Below are 22,234 nucleotides of genomic sequence, written 5' to 3' on the forward strand. Positions count from 1 at the left end.
TTAAACACTGAACTGAATGGATACAAGTTTGTCTTTAATCTAAAGAGCTATAGTCAGCACTGAAATCATAACTAATCTGCCTGTTGGCAATCAGAGGAAGAAAACTAAGGAAAGGCTGGAACATGAAGACTAATTCTGTGTCTTCTTAGGAGAAAGGAATTAATTGTTGTATATGAACACAGATATTTGAATAAATTCAGTAAGGAGGTTTAGTTTACATGTTTTTGTTCTGCTATGGAAGTCTTTGTTCTTGAGAAAGATAAAGTTTTACATGAAAGATGAGATAAGGACATATATATATCATATTAAGAGGCAAATAGATGCCTCCCTGGATAAAGCACTGGTCTGAAGTCAGAAAGATGAGTCCAAATTAGATCCCAGTTACTCACTGTGTGACTCTGAGAAAGTCCCTTAAAGTCTTTTGTCTTAATCTGCTGGAGAAGGAAATGGCAAACCACTCCAGTATCTTTGCCAGCTAAATAAACAAACAAACAAATGAATGAATGAATGACTAAATAAATCAAAATCAAAATAAACAAATAAACAAACAAATGAATGAATGAATGAATAAAAAAGTAAATGAATGAATGAATGAATAAATAAATAAGCAATGAATAAATAAATGGATGGATGAGTGGATGAATGAATGAATATATGAATAAATGAAAAAATAAATAAAAGTGAATGAATGAATAGATAGATAGATAGATAGATAGATAGATAGATAGATAGATAGATAGACCATGGATAGCATTGGTGTCCACTGGGTCATGAAAAGTCAAATATGACTGACCGATTGAACAACAACATTAGGCAGAATCTGAGAAGCGTTTAAGACACAATGAAAATATCTGAGGCTTCAGAGGAAGGAGAAATTGATTGTATCTGGAGAGAGATGTACAACAATTCATGAATTTGCATTTTATTTCTTAACATAGGAACTGATTTTGCCCTACAAAATGCTAAATATTTATTTCAAACAGGGGTATTTGCCATCTGGAAAGGAATTTCCAGTCCAAAGCCTTCTGGTTGATTATCACTGAGTCAGTTTTTTCAACCTGTTTTATTTTTAATACCTTTCTCTCCTCCGCCAACCATACTAGCCATATGGAAGGAAAGAAAAATGTTTTCAGCCAAATAATACCATTGCCTGGAAACATTTAAGTCAGGTAAGAATTCTCCTAAGTGTTTAAAAGGTGGAAAATAAGTTTATTTTTAGCCTTGAAAAAGGAAAAGTCTAGTCAGGATAAGGAAGTCTAGTTTAAGCTAGATGAGTTTAAACTAGATGACTATTCCATTTTACATATGTGGAAACTGAGGCCCAGAGTGGTTGAATTATAGTAGGATCATAGATCTGAGGCATCTAATCCAGTCCTCCCATTTTACAAAAAAAAAATTTACAGATAAGGATACCAAGACCCACAGAGGTTAAAAGATATGTCCAAGGTCATACAGCCAGTGTCAGAAATGAGAACGGAACACAAGCCTTTCTGACTCTAATCCCTTCTTCCAAACTGTTTTTCTAAACCTATTTCACTGAGATCTATGTGATTCTGGAGTCATATGAGTGATGTCCAATAGCCAAAGGAACTTCAAAACTAGTAGACAGCCTGGAAAGCCTCAAAAAACAAGTTCTAATAGAGAAATCAAAGGTCTTAAAACATTCAAAGTAAATTTGAAAGAATCATACATGGTATAATAATTACTCTCTGAGTTATAACTAGACTAAACAATACCTGCTCTGTGGCAAAACATGGGCTCAGGGTCCAGGACTCTGAGTCTGTTTTTTCCATCAGCTCCAGTTTCCCCCTTTTTTACCTACCTGGAAGGTGGCCTTTTAGATTGGAAGTAGTATAAGCACTTGGAAGAAGAAATAATTAAACCCAATCAGTCTTCAGGCTATGATGCCTCTAAGACAAACTGGAAGTGACAGTGGTTGACAGCAAAGTGTATTGTCTAAATGAAAAGTGGTCTATGAGCAGTGGCATTACTCTTCAACCTTTTCAGTTTTATTCTCTTGCCCCCTCTTCTCTTTTGCCCCTACCACTTAGAAAAAATAAAAAATTGACTGAATGATCAGCCAATGTGTAATGAACTGTAATCAGGTAATTTTTTCCCCTTTCTCAATAACCAAAGAGAGGAAACAGGATTGAATGTTATTTCTTATCCGTGAAGCACTCAGCACAGTGCATCATATAGTAGGCATTTAATAAATGTTTGTTCCTTTCTACTATCATGCCTATCACCCCCTACTCACCAAATCTTTCTGGCCTCAGTTGGAGTTACCTGTGGTTGGATTGTGGGATTGACTCCCAGGGAGCAGCTCATTGAATCCAACATTTCCCAAGGGAATGAGGCATAAAACCCCCATGGTGGACACACTCAGAGGAAGAAAGGGAAACAAATGGGGATTCTTGCTAAGGAAAGCCCATACTAACACATTCAAAAGAGACTGAGAACACAAAAGAAATAGGAGAATTCAGCTGGTCAGACAGCATTATTTAAGCCCTAGAAATAAAGAAATTAACTGCAGAGGAGAAGGAAATGCCTTTCTAATCCTCTTAAACTTCCCCTTTTCCACCCCCTTTATTTTAGTACTTGGCTGCTTATACTTTGATCTTCAAATTGTATTTTTTATCCTTTGATCTCTTTAGGTCTCCTTAGAAGGTCACCTGACCTTTTCTTTCCTCCACCCTACATTCCCTCCCCCTTTCCCCATTCCTTCATCATCTTCTTTCAATTCTACCTCCTGTTAGAGGCTCTCGTTTTCCCTCCTCTTTCCACTTTGTTACCTGCAACATGAGGTTCAATGTCAGAGCAGGATCCCAAGCAGGATCTTCAAGTCAGGTGTTCCTGGACATAAATATCAAAATTCAACAACTCCAAATAGGAATCTCCTTTAGTCCCCTAGGAAGGCAAAAGAATTAGTTGGTGTTTCTACAAATGTAGTAAATATTCTGTCCTTTGTAGAGAAAAGTTTGTCCTTGATTCTTGACATTTGTCCTTTATTCTTGAAGAAGACCATGACATCAGGGAGGTGATGCCATGACAAGCACATGAACAGGATTTGAGTCAGGGGAGGCTCTGCTCAGTCACCAGCCTCACTTTCTCCTCCAGAGTCAACTGGGTCCAGTGACCAGATATGAATTAGGACAACTGGAGATGATATAAATCAGGATAACTGGATGCAAGGCAATCAGGGTTAAATGACTTGCCCAAGGTCACACAGCAAGTGTCTTGACCTCAGGACCACCTGACTTCTGGGTTGGTGCTCTCCCTACTCTAGATAAAAGGCAGAGTAGCATAATATAATGAACTTAGAGTCATGAAAACCTTAATTGACTTTTAAACTCCAACCACTAATTAGCTATGTAATCTCAGGCAAATCTCCTCTTTCTCAGTCTGTTTTCCTCATGTCTAAAATGGAAGAAATTACAGCACCTACTTCTCAGGATCACCTTGAGGATCAAAGAAAATATTATAAAAGGCAATACAAAATGTCAGTTGATATTAGGATGATATTAGGATGATTAAGAACTGAAAGTAGGGGGTGGTTAGGTGGCAGTGGATAAAGCACCGGCTCTGGAGTCAGGAGTACCTGGGTTCAAATCCAGTCTCAGACACTTAATAATTACCTATCTGCATGGCCTTGGGCAAGCTACTTAACCCTGTTTGCCTTGCAAAAAAAAAAAAAGAATTGAAAGTACAAAACGAGGCAAAAGACAGTCCTAGCCCTCAAGGAGCTTTAGTAGAGGTGACAATATGCAGCCCAATATATACAGAACAAGTTTTATAACAAGGTAAATCAGAAATGATTAAAGGGAAAAAGCACCACAATAAAGAGGGTTTGGGGAAGGTTGGTGGAAGGTAAGATTTTAGGTGGGACTTACTTAATAGAAGCCAGGAAGGTCAGCAGTCCAAGCCGAGGAGAAAGGAGAGTGTTTCAAGCATGAGGGACAGTCAGAGGTAATGCTTGGAACAGAGAAATGGGGTGTCTTGTTTGAGGCAGAGCCAGGAACCCGTTGGTCTCCATGCTTGGTTGGTTGTTATTGGACTTAAAGGATATGTGTAAGACACTCAGTTATGCCTTTATTCCTTCAAATATTCTACAGGAGAAAGTATGAGGGTGAGTATATCTTATATTAAGAACTTATATTAAGATATAAGATCATATCTTAATTAACGGTTTGGGTAGTGCAGTAGATAGAATACCAGGCCTGGAACCAGGAAGACTTCAGTTAAAATCTAACCTCAGACACTTATTAGTTGTGTGACCTACAGCAATTCATTTAACCTCCGTTTTCTTGTCTGTAAAATGGAGATAATAATAGCACCTCCCTCACAGGTTTATTGTGAGCTTCAAATGAGATAATAATTGCAAAGCATTTAGCATAGAGCTTAACATATATTAAATGCAATTTAAAAGATAGCTATGATGATTATTATGGCCAGCTAGGTGGCACAGAAGCTAGAGTGCATAATCTGGAGTCGAGTATACCTCAATTCAAATCTAGCTTCAGTTACTATTTAACTGTATGATCATTTGCCTTAGTTTCCTATCTGGAAAATGAGCTGGAGAAGGAAATGGCAAACCACTCCAATATCTGTGTCAAGAAAACTCCAAATTGGGGGCTGCTAGGTGGCGTAGTGGATAAAGCACCGGCTCTGGAGTCAGGAGTACCTGGGTTCAAATCCAGTCTCAGACACTTAATAATTACCTAGCTGTGTGGCCTTGGGCAAGCCACTTAACCCCATTTGCCTTGCAAAAAAACCTAAAAAAAACCCCAAAAATCTCCAAATCGGGTCACAAAATTAGACACAACTGAAACAAGTATACAAAATTATGATTATTATCTTGTATTTCAAATGTACTTGCTTTATTCAATCAAATCATAACATGAACATAGCATAGAACAGACCTGGAGACTGTCATGTGCTAGAGAGATCCAATTGTTAGATATTCATTGTGATCATTTATACCTTAAAAATCAACAAATGCAAGCAGGTTTAATTTATTGTTAAATTGATTGTCTAGAGTCCAGACTTAAGAAAGAAATAAAGAAAACATTAATGCTGCATATTAAACTTAAAAACATATCCTGCATAGAGGAAAGCCAGCATTTAATCATCTATTAACACACTTTAGTCTGGAGTCTGTCCTCGACCAATCATTCAATCTGTGTCTAAGAATCTCAAAGGAAAGAGACCCCCTGGCCAAAATTCTTGCAGATTTACATATAGAAGATTCTGACTTTTAATCAGTTTTGCAGCACTTTAAACTCATTCTCTCTCTCTTACCCTGACCTAAAAAGAAAGCACTTGTTCTATTTGCCTTATAGTAACATAATCCTTTTGAAGGATGTGGCTAAATCTTCTACTTTGGCATTCTACTGAAAATGTGGGATAATAATTCCAAATGGTTCCCAATGGTATTCCCCAATCTTTTTTATTAACTCTTTCTTTAATTTTCCATAAATCTACTGAAAACTATTTGCTGAGTGTCTCTTGTAATGGAGACCAAAGGCATATGAAATAGACTTTAACAACAATAACATGTGTTTCTTCAAAATGTCCTCCATCCATTTTGCAAGTCTTATCAATGCTGTTTCCATAATGCCTCTCACGTGTGTCCCCTTCTCGTCACTTCTATAGTTACAACCTCTCATCCCCTCTTGCCTAAACTATTCCCCTAGTCTCTTATTACCTGCTATCCCTCTCAGAACAATCTTCTGCTTAACTGCTAAACAATATTCCTGAAGCCTAGGTCTGACCATCTTATCCTCTGTTCAAGAAACCCTTGAGGCTCCCTTTTGTCACTAGGGTAAAATAAACTTCAAAATTTGCTTCCAGTTATGATTTGATGCATTCTAGTTCTAGCCAAAATGGCCTTTTTTCCACTCTGTATGAGGAACATTCCATCCTCTGTTCTTGCCTTTGCATGCCTACCTGGAAATGTACTTCCAATAACTTCTGAACACTTTCTATAGATTCGGATCAGGTGCCATCTCTTAAAGGAAGTTTACTCTGATTTTCTTCCTCTAAACTCTCTTTCCCCTGAAATTACCTGGCAATTTCTCTGAATCTACTCTGTACTTAATTTTCGTGTACAATGTGCTCTACAAAGAGAGGTTATATAATATAATGGTTATGGTACTAATCCTCAAGCTCAAAAAACTTGATTCAAAACCTACTTCTGATACTAGCTGTGTGACAATGGTTCGATTTTTCGACCTTCCTGAGCCTCAGTTTCCTCATCTGTAATTTGGAGGTAAGAGTGGACAGATAGTTTGTTGTTTTCACCAATTAGAACGCAAGCTCTTTCAAGTCAGGAATTATTTTGTTCTTTGTATTTATGTACACAGAATATAGCTTTATTTAGTACTATTTCCTTACATAACTTCTATACTCTGAACCAAACCGAACTCCCTTCCATTTCCTTAACAAATTCTATACTTTCCCACTTCAATGACTTGGTGCATGCTATTTTCTCTGCCCATCATGTTCTTCCTCCCCAACTCAATTTCACATCTTAAAATTTTAGTCATCCCTCAAGCTTTGGTTTCAATGTTCACTCATCCATAAAGTATTATCTGACCTCCTCAAATAAAAGCAATCCTTCCCTCCTCTGAACTTTTATACATATATAATCTCATTAATCATAGCAAAGGAGGCAGCATATTACAGTCAGTACATTAACTCTGGAGTCAAAGCACTTGGGTTCAAATCCTGCCTCTGATATTTACCTCCTGTAAGACCTCAGCTGGGTCACTTGATCTCTTTAGGTCTCAATTTCATCATTTTTAAAATGAAGGATGTGGACTAAATGACCACTGAGATTAGATCTCTGATCCTATTTTTTAGTCTTTTAGTACAAAACACATTTTGCCTTTTATCACCTGAGCTTTATTTATGTGTATGTTGTATCTCCATTCTTGGGTTTATAAACTCCATGAGATGAAGAGGGTGTCTGATTAATTCATCCTCTTATGTCCTATGCTATCTAATAAAGGGACTCAGTTAATATTGATTGGAAGGAGGAAGGGAGAACCAAAGCAAAAAAGAAGCAAAGGGGAGAGAAGAGAAGAGAAAGAAGGGGAGAACAAAATCAATTTTTGTTGTTGAGTCATTTTTCAGTCCTATCCAATTATTTGTGATCCATTTGGGTCACATTTACCATTTTCTTGACCATGATACTGGAGTAGTTTGCCATTTCTTCTCCAGTTCATTTTGTAGGTGAGGAAGCTGAGGCAAACAGGGTTAAGTGACTTACCCAGGGTCTTACAGCTACTAAGTGTCTGAAGTTAGAGATTAATTAATCTGATCCAAAATAATATTTTTGTGGGTCATAGAAGGAAAAATCTATGATGAATCTAAATATGGTTCTGATGTTGTTAGGGAATATAAAGCCTAGTATAGATCTAGCAAATTAATAGAGTAAATCAAATTTGGTAACCTGGTCCTTTTTCATCCCACTGATTTTCTGAGTTAAACTATTTTTACATTATACATGTTGAGTCCATGTTTGTTCATTAGAGTTTGTTTTATTCCCCCTTTTCTTCATTCATCTAACATTTCTCTTTATTATTCTGTCACTGTGCCAATCAAGGGTTCCAGTGATTACCTGATTTGAAGAAGAGTACTACTGTTTCTTCCCCCTTGCTTCTTGGATAAAGGCCAGAGCTGTGAATGACTGGTCTCTCTGAGCCAAGAAATCTCCTGGTCATCCCTGTTGTTTCCTCACAAAGCAGGTTTTTCTTCTGATTTATTAAATGAACTATAAATGAGATTTCTGACTCTGTCTAAAGTTTAATAACAGCAATATCAAATGATTTTATTACGTGCCTGGAACCCAAGTCAGACACCTTTTCAGGCAGCTATTTCGCTGCTGTCTGGGCTTCTTATTAGAGTCTGATTTGACTTCACTCAATTAATTGCTCTAGACCTATTTGTCTGCTTCTTCCTTAGGGCATTGCCAGGTGGTGCCAAACTTTGCTGTCAGAATTCTATGAATAGACAACACTTCTCCTGTCCAAAGAGACTTCTGGTAAAATGTCACTCTTCCCTTAATATTTGTCTTCACGCTCAAAAGCTTCATTCTGTCCCCTCTCTGCTTCCCTCTTCTTCTCTTCCAGAGTCCTTTTTTTCTTGAATCCCCATTCCTACCTTTTTATGCTTAGTAATCCCTTTCATTCTCTCACTTTCTCTCTTAGAAGGAAAATTGCAAGAATTATTTCTAGGTATATAAAAAGCACCTAAATGGTTTTTTAATTGTTTATTCATTTGTTTGTTACTGGAGGAACCAAAACTCACTCATATTAATACACTCCATTATATACTACACTAGAAATGTCATACTCTCTTGTATGTCTAAGAGGCTTTAGAATTTTCTCATACTCCTTTTCTATTGGCCAGCATTGTCGACTAAACTACTGTCTCTCATTCCTGTTGGAAAAGTTGCTTTCTCCAGAAAGAAGCACAAGCAAGTAGGTCAGCTTTGAAAACTCTAAGTTGAACTTACTATATACTTTAATAGAAAAGTGGGTAAAATGGTCAGAACTTGAGAAATATTTCTTAACTGGGGGGGGGAGGGAGAAGGCAAGCTGCACTTAATAGAGACTTGTAGTTTCATATGCAATCCTGTTTTCCTGTGATACTTTGTATATTCAAATGTTCATTCTATTTGCTATTTGTTGTTACCCTTCACTGACAGCCACTCTTCATCCCATCTTACGATTTGTGGATCAAAAATATTATCAAGTAAATTAAATCTATTAAATGAACAATCATCTTGGTATTCACACTTACATAAGGCAAATTAGATCTGTAGGAGGAACTAACTATATTGTTATTTTTGTTGTTGTTTGTCCTTCCTCCTCAAAGATGACCAAAGACATCAGGAAGGTCATAACATGCAAATGAATTGGATTTAAGGAAGGAAGGGCCTTGCAAAGTCACCAATCTCACTTTCTCCTTCTCTGGGTCCAGAGACCAGATTTAGATTCAGATGACTAGAGATGTGTCTGGGTGCAGTAGGAGAAGACTTTTTTTTTAAACTAAGTCATTGGTTTGACTCTAACAGGTCTCAGATTGACTGAAGCAACGCCCATTCAGGGATTAGGACTAGGGAAAAAGAAAAAAATCAATCTGGGAGGGGATGACCCTCAGGATTTCTGCCCTAAACAGAAACAATTGCTATTTACTTTCACTCTGAGTCAATCAGGGCTCAAACCCAGGACCAGTCTGGCTAAGTAGAGAAGCTAATCACCAACAGGTGGAGGCACTTAGTAAATTCCTATTTCCTTCCCTCCCACCCTACCATGAAAAAAAGAAAGATTAAAAAAAAAGACTTCCCTTCAACTTCCACAGTGATAGAAACAGAGAAGGCTAAAAATCATACTATTTTTAAACCTTTTATAAAAATCAATCTGCATATCGGTCTCTAAACCTGAAACATTTGTCTAATAACTAATAAATCCATATACATATTGATCCAGGCTCTGCTTCAGGGCCAGGTTAAAATTTAATTTTATACACCTTTTTACTTTATCTTGCTCAGAATTAGACTCTCCACACTACTTTCCAAACATGTATAAGCCATATCTTCATGCAAGTAAGATATGGCAAATGAGAAGAATAATCACATCAATACCATCCATCCTGGAAAGGATAATTACCCTATGACTTCATTCACCTTATCCCTTCATTCAATGTCCAAAACACTCTTCCATGACCACCACTTCCCTATAGATATAGTCTTGCCCTATTCCAACATAAGTTCCTTGAGGTAGACAGCATATTGCTTGTGTCCCATATTTAGTACAAAGCCCCAAACATAGAAAGCACCTAAATTTTTTTCTTCATTCCTTTGTTCCCTATTAGAGGAACTGAAACTCAGTCATATTGACATACCAGTTATAAATGAAATCAGAGGAGAAAGAAGCTCCAGCCCCTGGAGAATGATATCTCAAATTTCTACTCAGAGAAGTATATAAAGGTACTGTCAGAATTAGTTTCATCAAGAAACCAAAAGTAAAATAAATAATTTTATAGGAAACTTAGTCATCTCAATACAAAGAGACACTGAGAAGAATTTGCTCTTTACCAACCAATTTATGTCACAGAGAATGAAACAGAGAATCTATAAAGATAAAACTCTTCAAACCAAGGCAATACAAAGATGGGCAAAGAGTAAGTGAAGAGGGAAAATTATAAAATATCATTCAGAATAAAGAACAGAATTAAGAATTTAAAGAGGCGAAAAGGTTATGGCTTACTCAAATGTCTTATTCCTACATATCACAAATACTGTTTTTCAAAAGCATGCTGTAAGGTGTTAGATATGGAAAGAACTGAACAACATAACCAAAAAAAATTAAAATAACTGTATCTTAACAGACAGATACTAATTGATTTTGAGAATCATTTCAAAATCAGTAATCTATGTCCTTTCTGCTCAGCCAACTACTTGAAGCAAAGGTCAAAATCAACACTTAAGGGGAAAAAAAGATAAATATGGCAACTGTTAGTTCCTTGAGAACTCATTTATTTATTTGTTATATAAGAGATTTGGCACAGTTTTAGTATATAAGAGTTTAACTTTTTGTTAATCAATGAGAAACAGCATGCAATTACAATGCTTTATCCCGACCTATTTAAATAGATTATTGACTGAAAAATGAGAATGGGGAAGGGGCAGCTAGGTGGCGTAGGGGCTAGAACACCAACTCTGGAGTCAAAAGGGCATGAGTTCAAATTTGACCTCAGACACTTAATGATTACCTAGCTGTGTGACCTTGGGCAAGTCACTTGACCCCATTGCCTTGCAAAAACCAAATAAATAAATTTAAAATGAGAATAAGGTGAAAGTAAAGACATTTGATTATCCTCATTTAGTAATTTAGGAGATTTAAGTCATCACAACAAGGAATCCAAAAGACTCTAGGACCTGAGTTAGCCAGGAAACATTGCTTTTCTTGCCAAGTGGAGAGATAAGGGCAGCCAAAGGCAAAATGGATTTAAACTAAAATTTCATCTGCAAAGCATTATGAGGAAGATCATAGAAATTTTTAAGCATGAGATCCAAAGAAGGCAAATAATCCCAGGAACATTTATAGATTAAATTGGAAAGACAACAAGTAGATAGGACAGAGAATTTATAATCTGGAATTTCTAAAGTAATATGTTCTAACTCTCATGGTCACTGTAACTTCTATTTTGGGACAAACCAAATTTGAATAATTCAGTATCTGAAGAATTATATAAAAGGAAATGAAAATTATATTTCAGAAAATGAAATAAAAGAAAATAACTAGACTGATCAAATATATACAGAAAAGATTCATGCTAAAGATGACACAATTTTAAAGGTATTTGGAGACTGATTTTCAAAATATCTCAAAGGGCAAATATTCTAAATGCATGTGAAAGTTCACAGATGCTGATTTTAACACAAAAAAGTGACCAAAAAGATATAAGTAGTTATCAACAACATACCTTCTTTCTCATCGTTATGAAATCTTTATGAGGGACAACTTTAAGTAGAAATTAGAAGCCAGGTAGACCTGGGATCAAATCCAACCTCTCATACATAAATTATACTGGTTGTGTGACCCTGAGAAGGTCACAACTCTCAATACTCTTGGCCATCCATTAAGATTATATGTGCTAGAGCAGTTGATAACCAACCCTGGTAGAGGGAATTTCCACAGATCTCATGCCTATCTAAATAAAATCTTTGTGATGACAGCTTACACATATATTCATGTTATCCTTGATTACAAAATGAAAAGGAAAGAGACTGTCTTAGATTACTTTCTGTACTACATCTTGACAGTCTTACAATTGCCAAATACAGGCAATAGATCCAATTGTGTTTGCTGATTGTTGATTACAAAAAAAGAATTGATTTTGTTGAGCAAAATGTAGTTTTATAAGCTTTTCTGCAACTAATTTTTCTGAAACCTACATCAATATACGTTATTCCTTAATAGAGAAATCAAAAAAATCACTTGTTCATTGATTCTTTAAACAAATAGCAAAAAAGGCATGAAGCAAAGAGACACAATCTCCATTGTCATGAAAGATCTTCTGAACAAAGGACAAATGAAAGATTTTCTATCAGTGGTGATATTTACTAAATGATTCTGTTTTAGGAAAATACTATGTTTATTTCATTAAACCCTAATGAACCTCCTCACTCAAAAGAGAATGACATTACATTGAAGAAAATTTCAAGTGGAAAAAGAATGAATTATTGCCAAAATTATGACATCCATTTGGATGAGCTATTCATTGATTTAGTCCCTCCAGAGGCATAATCCATAGATTTCTGATGTGCTTCTTGGATAAGAAACACAGATTGAAAATGAGATGAGCCCAGAAGTGAAGAGGGCAATGAGCTATGTTCTATTTGGGAAATTAGTCCTTTTCCTTTCTAATCTACTCCCTAAAACAAAACTACAACATGTTAACATTTATATTATCCCAGGGGTGTTATGTGACTGCAAATCATAAAACATATTTGTTTAGGCCAGGTCTAAATCAGGTGTGTCTAGTGATTCAAGTTTGAAATAAGAATGAAATGTGATAAATTTAGGTGATCTTGAGGTTAACAAAAGGAAGTTTACTTAACCATGGGGGAGGAAATATTCAGTAGACACAGCATTAATTCACTATTTCTGCCTTGGTCTTGGACTCATCATGAACTAATTATTCATCAGTGGTTTTCATAAGTCAAATGATTCAAATCTTAGCCTCTTTAGACCATTTAAATTTCAAGAACAATTTCAACACTTTTTAAAAAATTGATATGCTTGTTTCAATACATTTCTTTCTTTTTTCTTGCAAGGCAATGGGGTTAAGTGATTTGCTCAGGGTTACACAGCTGAGAAATTATTAAGAGTCTGAGGCTGGATTTGAATTCAGGTCCTGCTGCTTCAGGGTTGGTGCTCTATTCACTGCAACACTTAGGTGCTCCCTGCTGCAATACTTCAAGCCTAACATGAATGGTGCAGGACCTTAACCCAGGCTGTGTGACAAGGAAAATAAAAGACATTGTTTTTGTTGGTGATCTCAGAATGAAAGCTTTAGTTACACCAAGGTATAGTAAAAAGATAGAAAATGGAAACAATCTGCATCAGGAAAGGCATAAGAGTTATTATTCAGGTCATATGTTCCTGGAAATGAAGTTAATTGTTCATGTAGTGAGAACAAATGAGGAATAGTGTGAACATTGTACTGGTCTCCATAAAGGACACCCCTAAAAATGGCATCCTGTGCCATTGGTTGGATCCTCTGTAGAGGAGTTGTAAAAAGACCTGGGTAACTCAGTTATTTGGGGAATATGGGGGGAAGAGGGGAGGGAGAACTATTTGTCATTTTAACATGCCTCAAGATCTTTCTAATTAGGACTTCCTGTAAATTCTCAGACCAGTATTCCAGAGAAAAGTGACGCTGGTCTAGCACAGCTATGGTCCGAGAACTAAAGGTACCAGGAAGAGAGAGGATTGGGTGTTGAAGCAGTTTCCCTTAATGATATCTGAGGAAATGGGGGGGAAAATGCATGTGCTTTAGATGAAAATTTAAAAAAAGACCTGGGTAAAAAATCAAGGGAGATGAGAAGGCAGGAACATTTTGTGATGGGCACCATTGTAGGAAATACCCCAAATAAAAGATGACAGTCAATGAGGTAAAGTTTAAATGTACAGCACTATCAGACTTTAAAATGGATTTCATTGAGGTGGAGGTTCTCTCCCATGATGCAGAACAAAGCCCATCTGGGATGTGATTCTTGTTCATATCCTCAGTAATTCAGTCAACAAATATTTTTTAAGCTGTTCATACCAGAACAGCCAGGTGGCAACATAGATAGAGTGCTAGGCCTGGAATCAGGAAGATTCATCTTCCTGAAGTCAAACCTGACCTTAGACACTTACTAGCTGCTTGACCCTGGACAAATCATTTAACCCTGTTTGCCTCAGGTTCCTCATCTACAAAATGAGCTGGAGAAGGAAATGACAAATCGTTTTAGTATCTTTGTCAAGAAAACCCCAAATGGCAACACAAAGACAGAAACAACTGAATTATGATTCCCCCAAATGTGCTGTGTACTCTGTTTAGCCCTAAGTATATAAATGTATGTAAAAAATAATCCATGCCCTCAAAGAGAGTACCTTCTAATGAAGAAAACAGTTAGAAATATAGAATTAGAAGATATATATGAGGTAGATAATGGTTATCTGAAAGGGAAAGTAATTAGTACATTTTATAATTTGCAGGCTGCTGAATAAGAAAAATAAAACAACATGATGAGCAGTATCTGCACTGTGATGGCTAGGAGTCAGTAGAGGAGATTTGGATGGTTGTACTATGAAAGGAACAGTGCTTCGCCAACTTAAAACCTCTCCTGGACCTGAATTCCCCCTTGAGTTAAGCCTTAGTGACATTCTATGGATTTTGGTGTGTTGTCTCCCTGTTGTCGCTTTATTGAAATGATTTCCTCTGTAATTTGTTCTTTGACCCCCTTGTCCTTTGGGATTAGATTGTTTACTTACCAATTAATTTTTAATTTCTGTTTCCACTGTCCTTTTTTAAATGATTGAATAAATTTGTTATTGAATTATGTTCTGAAAAACAGGACTTTAATATTTCTGCAAAAAGAAAAAAAGTTCCCCTGATCCCTTTGGCTTTTGGTGCTTCCCCTGTCCCCTTCCTCCTTTTCCCCTCAAATCCTCATGTTTATTTTGCATGCATCTACTATTTACTTATATGTATATGTTATTTCTCCTTGTTTTGCAATCTGCAAGGGAAGAGACTGTTTCATTTTCCTCCTCCATTAGACTGTGAGCTCTTTGAAAGCAAGATTGTCTTTTTGCCTTTCTCTATATTCTGAGCACTTAGCATAAGGTCCGGTTCAGAGCAGCAGGTCTTACTAAATGTTTATTGACTCATTTTCCTTTATATCCTCAATACCTAGCTGGCCTGCTACTTAGCAGACAAGACAAACAAATGACATTTGATTGATTGGTGAATAAATGTGAGTGATTATTCACTTAGCTCAGAAGTATGTTGTGAGAAAACTGTTTTGTAAATTTTTTTAATTTATTTTTATTAAAGATATTATTTGAGTTTTACAATTTTCCCCTCAATTTTACTTCCCTCCCCCCACCCCACCCCCACAGAAAGCAATCTGTCAGTCTTCAATTTGTTTCCATGTTGTACCTTGATCCAAATTGGGTGTGATGAGAGAGAAATCATATACTTAAAGAAGAGACAAGAAGTCTAAGAGGTAACAAGATCAGACAATAAGATATCTGTTTTTTTCTAAATTAAAGGGAATAGTCCTTGGTCTTTGTTCAAACTCCACAGTTCTTTCTCTGGATACAGATGGCACTCTCCCTTGCAGACAGCCCAAAATTGTTCCCGATTGTTGCACTGATGGAATGAGCGAGTCCATCAAGGTTGATCATCACCCCCATGTTTCTGTTAGGGGGTACAGTGTTTCACTGGTTCTGCTCATCTCACTCAGCATCAGTTCATACAAATCCCTCCAGGTTTCCCTGAAATCCACCCCCTCCTGGTTTCTAATAGAACAATAGTGTTCCATGACATATATATACCACAGTTTGCTAAGCCATTCCCCAATTGAAGGACATTTATTTGATTTCCAATTCTTTGCCACCACAAACAGCGCTGCTATAAATATTTTTGTACAAGTAATGTTTTTACCCTTTTTCATCATCTCTTCAGGATAAAGACCAGTAGTGGTATTGCTGGGTCAAAGGGTATGCACATTTTTGTTGCCCTTCTGGACATAGTTCCAAATAGCTCTCCAGAAGGGTTGGATGAGTTCACAGCTCCACCAACAATGTAATAGTGTCCCAGATTTTCCACAACTCTTCCAACAATGATCATTATCCTTTTCTGATCATATTGGCCAATCTGAGAGGTGTGAGGTGGTACCTCAGAGAAGCTTTAATTTTCATTTCTCTAATAGTGATTTAGAGCATTTTTTCATATGGCTATGGATTGCTTTGATCTTCTCATCTGTAAATTGCCTTTGCATATCCTTTGACCATTTGTCAATTAGGGAATGCCTTTTTGTTTTAAAAATATGACTCAGTTCTTTGTATATTTTAGAAATGAGTCCTTTGTCAGTATCATTAGTTGTAAAGATTGTTTCCCAATTTACTACATTTCTTTTGATCTTGGTTATAGTGGTTTTATCTGTGCAAAAGCTTTTCAATTTAATGTAATCAAAATCATCTAGTTGGTTTTTGATGATGTTCTCCAACTCTTCCTTAGTTATAAACTGCTCCCCTTTCCATAGATCTGACAGGTAAACTAGTCCTTGATCTTCTGTTTTGTAAACGTTAAAGGACTATAGAATGCTTAGGATAGATAGAAAAAGTAATAGAGATATATGAAACACACTAACTGCTTGAATTACTGTTCTTATGATGATTTTAAAAAATGAAGTCAAAAGTCATAAATCAAAGATCACTCTCCATGTGTACACAATGTAGAAAAGAAAGGTCAGGCAACAGATCTGTTGGCCCCTCCCAGAGACACGGCTAGCAACAGTGAACAAACTTGATGGGGAAGGAGAGAAAGATCTCAAGAATCATATGAGATTTCACAGTTGACTGATTTCTCTACATCCCCCAAATTAGCTCTGCAGGACCAAAGACTGTGGAGCTAGGTAAGTGTTTACTAAATTTCAGACTTTATTGTGTTTGACTTTGCCAAAATTCTCAAGTATAGCCTTGCTTCATTCTTTTAAATTCATTTAAGAAAGGAAACAACCTCCCACTCATAAAGGTTGGACATTAGCAATCCTGGTTTAAGAGAATTTAGGGTTACTTTATTTTAATTCACTTCACATATTGCCAGAAAAGGAAACTAAGGGAGATTTAGATCTAATATAGCTAACAATAGGAAAAACTACAACCAAAAAGTCACAGAAATCTCAGAATTAAAAATCCATGGACTTCATTCAGGCAGGCTCCTCTGTTTCTGCTTCCTTTGAGTTGCCCATAGGTTTTTCTCCTTTTCACTCTTAATGTCCAGCCCCACGACACCTTATCTACTAATTCATATTGCTCTTATATACCCATCCCAATGGCCACCTTTGACTTAAGTGATTAGGTACGATATCTCTCCACAAACACTCTTTGGAACTGTCCTATCAGCAACCATCAATGGGTGCAGTCCACTCAAGATGAAGGGAACTTGTTTCAGGAACAGTAAAGTTGTTGCTTCTTAAATTAAAAAAAAAATTATATAAAGTCTAAAAGTCTTCATTCATCAAACTGTGCCGATTAAGTGACTTCTCTTGGATACTTATATAACGAACTCAAAAGGAACAAAGGTGTGGCTTTTGAAGTCCAGTTCTTGGATGGGGAGACCTGTGACTAAGCAGGTAACACTTGTATATTCTGTAGTTCAAATACTGTAATTTGTATAGCCCATTAGGTCTTTAAGCTGTTCAGAGGATAGATCCTTTCTATTAGAATAAATAGAAACATGTTAAGTGAAGATGCAGGTAGGCATAACTCTAACTACTGGTCAGGTGGGGGGAGGCAGAGAGGGGAAGGACTAGTCCAGGAGCAGGAAGGCAACTTGAGGTGGGGGAGAATGTGTTCTTTTGTGAGGGGAGAATGGAAAATGTGTCTGTGTGTTTCTGTGTCTCTGTATGTGTCTGTCTTTGTCTGTGTGTCTTTTGTATCTCTCCTGTTTCTCCAAGACATTGGTCTCTGAAAAGCAGTTTACGGAGGGGGGAGGGGGACGTCCAAGGTAGATTGAGATGCAATTCAGAAAGAGGAATAAAAACTTGGGGTCTGATCACTTTCCTCCTTGTTTTTCAAAGAATCATTTGAAACTAGTGGAGTTTCAAGTTATTCCTGTTAGCAGGAGGGTGTTTTCTTTATGTTTATTTCCTCCATCAGCTTACATCAGTAAGTGTTAAGCTCTTTAGTTTTTGCAGGCAAGTTGGCAAAGCTTTCCATCCATGGGGTAAGTAAATAAAAGTAACCAGTGCTGGCCAACAATAAAGGCATGCAACTGAGGTTAATGTTGCCTGGCTTAGAAAGTATTTTATTGAAAAAGCACACTGACTTGGGTGAAAGCTTTCAGTTGCTAATAACAATAAGAGTGATAGCATTTGGATATATAGAGCTTTAGCGGCTAATTTTTTTCATATTTTTAAAGCAACCAAACAGAAAGGCTCTCCATCAAGTCCCAGATTTTCCCTTTGGTAAATTCCAAAGAGGTACAGGGAAGCATAGCTTTATGTGTTCTATGTCTGAGTGTCCAAGAGGAAAGAAAAAACTGGGATTATTAAGATAACTGACCAAAACTGGCAATCCAGTTCCTGTGATAGAGCATTGACTACTTTTCTGGGTGTCACATTTTCAATAAGATATTAAATTGGAGAGTGTCCAGAGAAAGGCTTTCAGGAGGGTGAGGGGTTGCAAATTCATTCCAAATGAGGATCAGTGGAATGAAATAGAGATAATTTATCCAAGAGAATCTAGAGGGGGCAGGATAATTATCTTCTTGTGGTTGAAGGACTGTCTAATGGGTTTGTTTTCTTTGGCCAAAGAGAGCAGAACCAAGAGTAGTGGGTAAAATTTGCAAAAAGCATATTAGATAATGCCTGGGAAATCTTTCTAAAGATTTTAACTACTCAAGTGTAGAAGACACTACTTTGGGAGGATATGGGATTTTCCTCATTGAAGATCTTTGAGCAGAGGGTGTATGACTACTTGTCAGGTATAACAGAGAGGAGTCTTTTCCAGTAAAATTAAGTAATTCTATATCCTCATTACCCTGGATAACTAATGCCCAGTCTTTTACAGGTTGGGTTAGAAGACCACTGAGGACCTTTACAATTCTGCAATTCTGTCATTTAGTAGTATGGAGTTCAGACTGGTGGTACTGAAGGCAAGTGGAAGTGTAGAGACCAAGGGCTAAGGGTATAGATAAGAGAGTGGTAGTGGGACTGAGGGCTTCTACTCTCTGACTTTCCCTAGACTCAGTGACTTACAGCCTTCAGATCCAGACTGGGTTTCTTTGATAGCAAGATGAAGAATCAGACCTTTAGGAGGGGGTGGCTAGGTGGCCTATTGGATAAAGCACCGGCCTTGGAGTCAGGAGTACCTGGGTTCAAATCTGACCTCAGACACTTAATAATTACCTAGCTGTGTGGCCCTGGGCAAGCCACTTAACCTTATTGCCTTGAAAAATCTTAAAAAAAAAAAACCTTTAGGAGGACTTCCAATCTTCAGACTAACAGTCACACTTTGCATATTCATATAACATTCTGTTATAAAACATCTAGATAAGAACTGGCCTTCAGCTGCATGCAAAAAGTCTTAGGGCTCCTCAGAATTACAGTGGAGATTTTCAGAAATTTGTCTATTTGATGTATCAACCATTTTCATAAATACTGAAGGAAAAAACCTATGAAACCTTCACACTTGAGAAGTATAGTTCATATCCATTTTATTGCTGGACAACTGGTTATTTGGAAGTTTTTCCCCCCTCAAAAATTGACCTGAAATCTGCCTCACTCTAAATTCTAAACAATCTTATTTAATAAGAACAATAAGTGACTTATATGTCACTTTATAGCCGTGTGTTCCTCACCATACCATGAGATTGGTAGCAAAAATAAAATATCGGGGCGGCTAGGTGGCATAGTGGATAAAGCACTGGCCTTGGAGTCAGGAGTACCTGGGTTCAAATCCAGTCTCAGACATTTAATAATTACCTAGCTGTGTGGCCTTGGGCAAGCCACTTAACCCCATTTGCCTTGCAAAAAACTGAAAAAAATAAAATAAAATATCTGTTTTATAGATGAATAAACTAAGACTCAGAGGTATTAAAAGACTTGCCCAAGGTCACACTGCTACTAATTGTGTGAGAGCTATCACTGAAATCTTGCCTCTAGAGTCCAGCAGTTAATCTCTTTCCCACTTGATTATCCTTTAAATAATTAAGTCAGAGCCCTAATCTTTTCTGCAATGCTCCCAACTGAAGGGAAGACCTGGCTCCTTCTTGCTAACATAAACTTCTAATGTTATTTACATGTAATTTTCATTTTCAATTATGTTTTATAGAACATCTTTTATACCAAAGACACAGGTTTTGTTGTTTACTTATTATACCCATTAGGTTATTTTTTTCTCTCTTGTCACTTGTCTCATATCAAAATTACTCTTCTTACCTGAAGTTCTACTTCTTATTTATCTTTTGGGGAACTTTCTATTTTAGATTTGTTGAATTCCTCATCTTTGAACTTTCTCTTCCTCAGCTTACCTAAATGTTTCCTCATTTTTGGACTTTTTCCTTCTTTGGTTTACCTAAACGTTCCTCCACTCTTTTCTTTCCTCCCCTGTGGTACTCATTGCAGATTATTTCCACTGAAGCAGGTCTAATATGCCTTGATGATTCATAAAACTGATTTTCTCCCTTGTTTTCTTGGCTCATCTCTTTTTTTGGATTCTTGTTTCCTTTTTCTTTTTTTCACCACCTGAAATCCATCATTATTTTTCGAATTTCTCTTTGAAGTATCGTTTTGCAGTTTGTCCCCTCTCTTATCAGGGATGACATGGGATAATGTAGAATGAGGCTGCTTCAGAAAGAGCTGGGTTCCAGTTACTCCTCTGCAGCATACTGGTTGTGTGACCTTGAGGTAGTCTCAGCACCTCAGGTAAAAATCTGGAAGTATAAGAGCTTTTGCTCTTCATAATTGATAGAGGGAATCTGATCCTCCCTAGTTCAATGAAGCTGCTTCGTTTTCCCCTTCTAGGGCTTGGTTCATTCATTGTCTTTACATCACCAGTAGCTGGCACAATAGTAACTACTAGCACATATTAGGGGTTTGATAAATGTTTTTGTGATTGATTTGGGGAACCTTTGGATGTCACAGCCTACAGAATCTTGGGTAGTTGGCATGCTCTTACTCTCCAAAGGTTACTTCCTGCCCTGTTTTTATAGAAAACACTTCATAGTCCTTGCCTGCCACCTGAATTGACATTTCTGACTTTTCATCATACAAGGACGCTTTGTTTAAACCACATTTCCTACATGTCCTTATTGGGCCCCTGCTATACTTCACTCTGTCTCTAAATAAAAACCATGTAGCTAGTGATTAGACTCATCTTCCTCTTGTCTGAGCTCTTCTTTACACATATATGCCCCAATTCAAACTCCACCTTACTTTTGCATTGCAGACCCTTGACCACTGCCTTAAATATTCAATTCACAAGACATTCCAAATAGATGATTTTATTCTGGAAGACAATGAGCAGATTCTTTTGTCTTGCCCCCCAGGCAATGCCATCCTTACAAGGTTTTCCTGATAGTCTCATTTCTTTTGGTATAGAGACTCACTTGATTCTTATATGTACAAACACATACAAACGTTTTTGTAACCTATAACATCCAAAAGAAGTTCCGTTTCTGTCATGTTTCAAAGCTTTCATTAAATTCCTCATTCCCAGAAATTTGAATAATAATAAGTGACATTTTTGTAGCACTTTAAAGTTATACAAAAACCTGTAAACAAATAGGTATTAATTATATTTATGCTTTTTGACTTTTTTGGGCTAAGATCAAATAGATATCACCATTTGACAGATGGGGAAACCAAGGATCAGAGGGACAAATGATTTGTATGTGATCTATACCTAGTAAGAGTTAGAGGTGAGATCTGAACTCCAGTCTTGCTGTAAGTCTAGCTGCTCCATCCACTAGGAGGTAAATGACAGTAAATGTGTTGTATGCTTATGCATTTGAATTAACTGAGGACCTTGCTCAGATAATCTCACAAGAGATGGGCATCTGTTCTCATTCTCTGTGTAACACTCTCAGCACTAATCTTCTTGTGAATGAATCTTCCTGCTGTCCTCTTCCCCTTGCAGAAGATGCCCATATCATCTTTTCATGTCCTTCTGTGCTCTTCTCTTCTTGTCACCTTTATAATAGAAAGTGCCCATGCCAGAAGTATTTTTTTCCTTTCTCCATTTTTAAAATCACTTTGTTCCATCTCTTCCACTATCTGTCATCAAACTGTTTCAAAGTTCCCATCTGTAACATTCCCTTGGCTGAAGCCAAAACAGATGGAGACTCTGTGCATCCCAGGTTCCTGCATTATCTTATTCTTGCTCCTTCATGGATTTTGAAGCCTCCATTTTTATTTTTCAAGTTCCAAATTACTTGTACCCTCAAC

General features: G+C 36.9%; 1 protein-coding gene across 3 annotated transcripts in view; it reads left to right on the top strand.

Moving 5' to 3' along the window:
- The window catches only part of LARP4B (La ribonucleoprotein 4B), a 259,367-nt gene that overhangs the window by 13,239 nt on the left and 223,894 nt on the right, over positions 1-22,234 (top strand). Inside the window, exon 1 of one of the 3 annotated variants that reach the window (XM_074193226.1) lies at positions 16,600-16,699. The exons of 1 other annotated variant lie outside the window; for it this stretch is intronic. The gene's annotated coding sequence lies outside the window, so the exon portion shown is untranslated. Of the gene's footprint in view, positions 1-16,599; positions 16,700-17,228; positions 17,420-22,234 lie in introns of those variants that run through there. One more of the 3 variants, XM_074193225.1, reaches the window with a different exon arrangement.

This window comes from Macrotis lagotis, chromosome 7, assembly GCF_037893015.1.
Source record: "Macrotis lagotis isolate mMagLag1 chromosome 7, bilby.v1.9.chrom.fasta, whole genome shotgun sequence".
Classification (NCBI taxonomy): domain Eukaryota; kingdom Metazoa; phylum Chordata; class Mammalia; order Peramelemorphia; family Peramelidae; genus Macrotis; species Macrotis lagotis.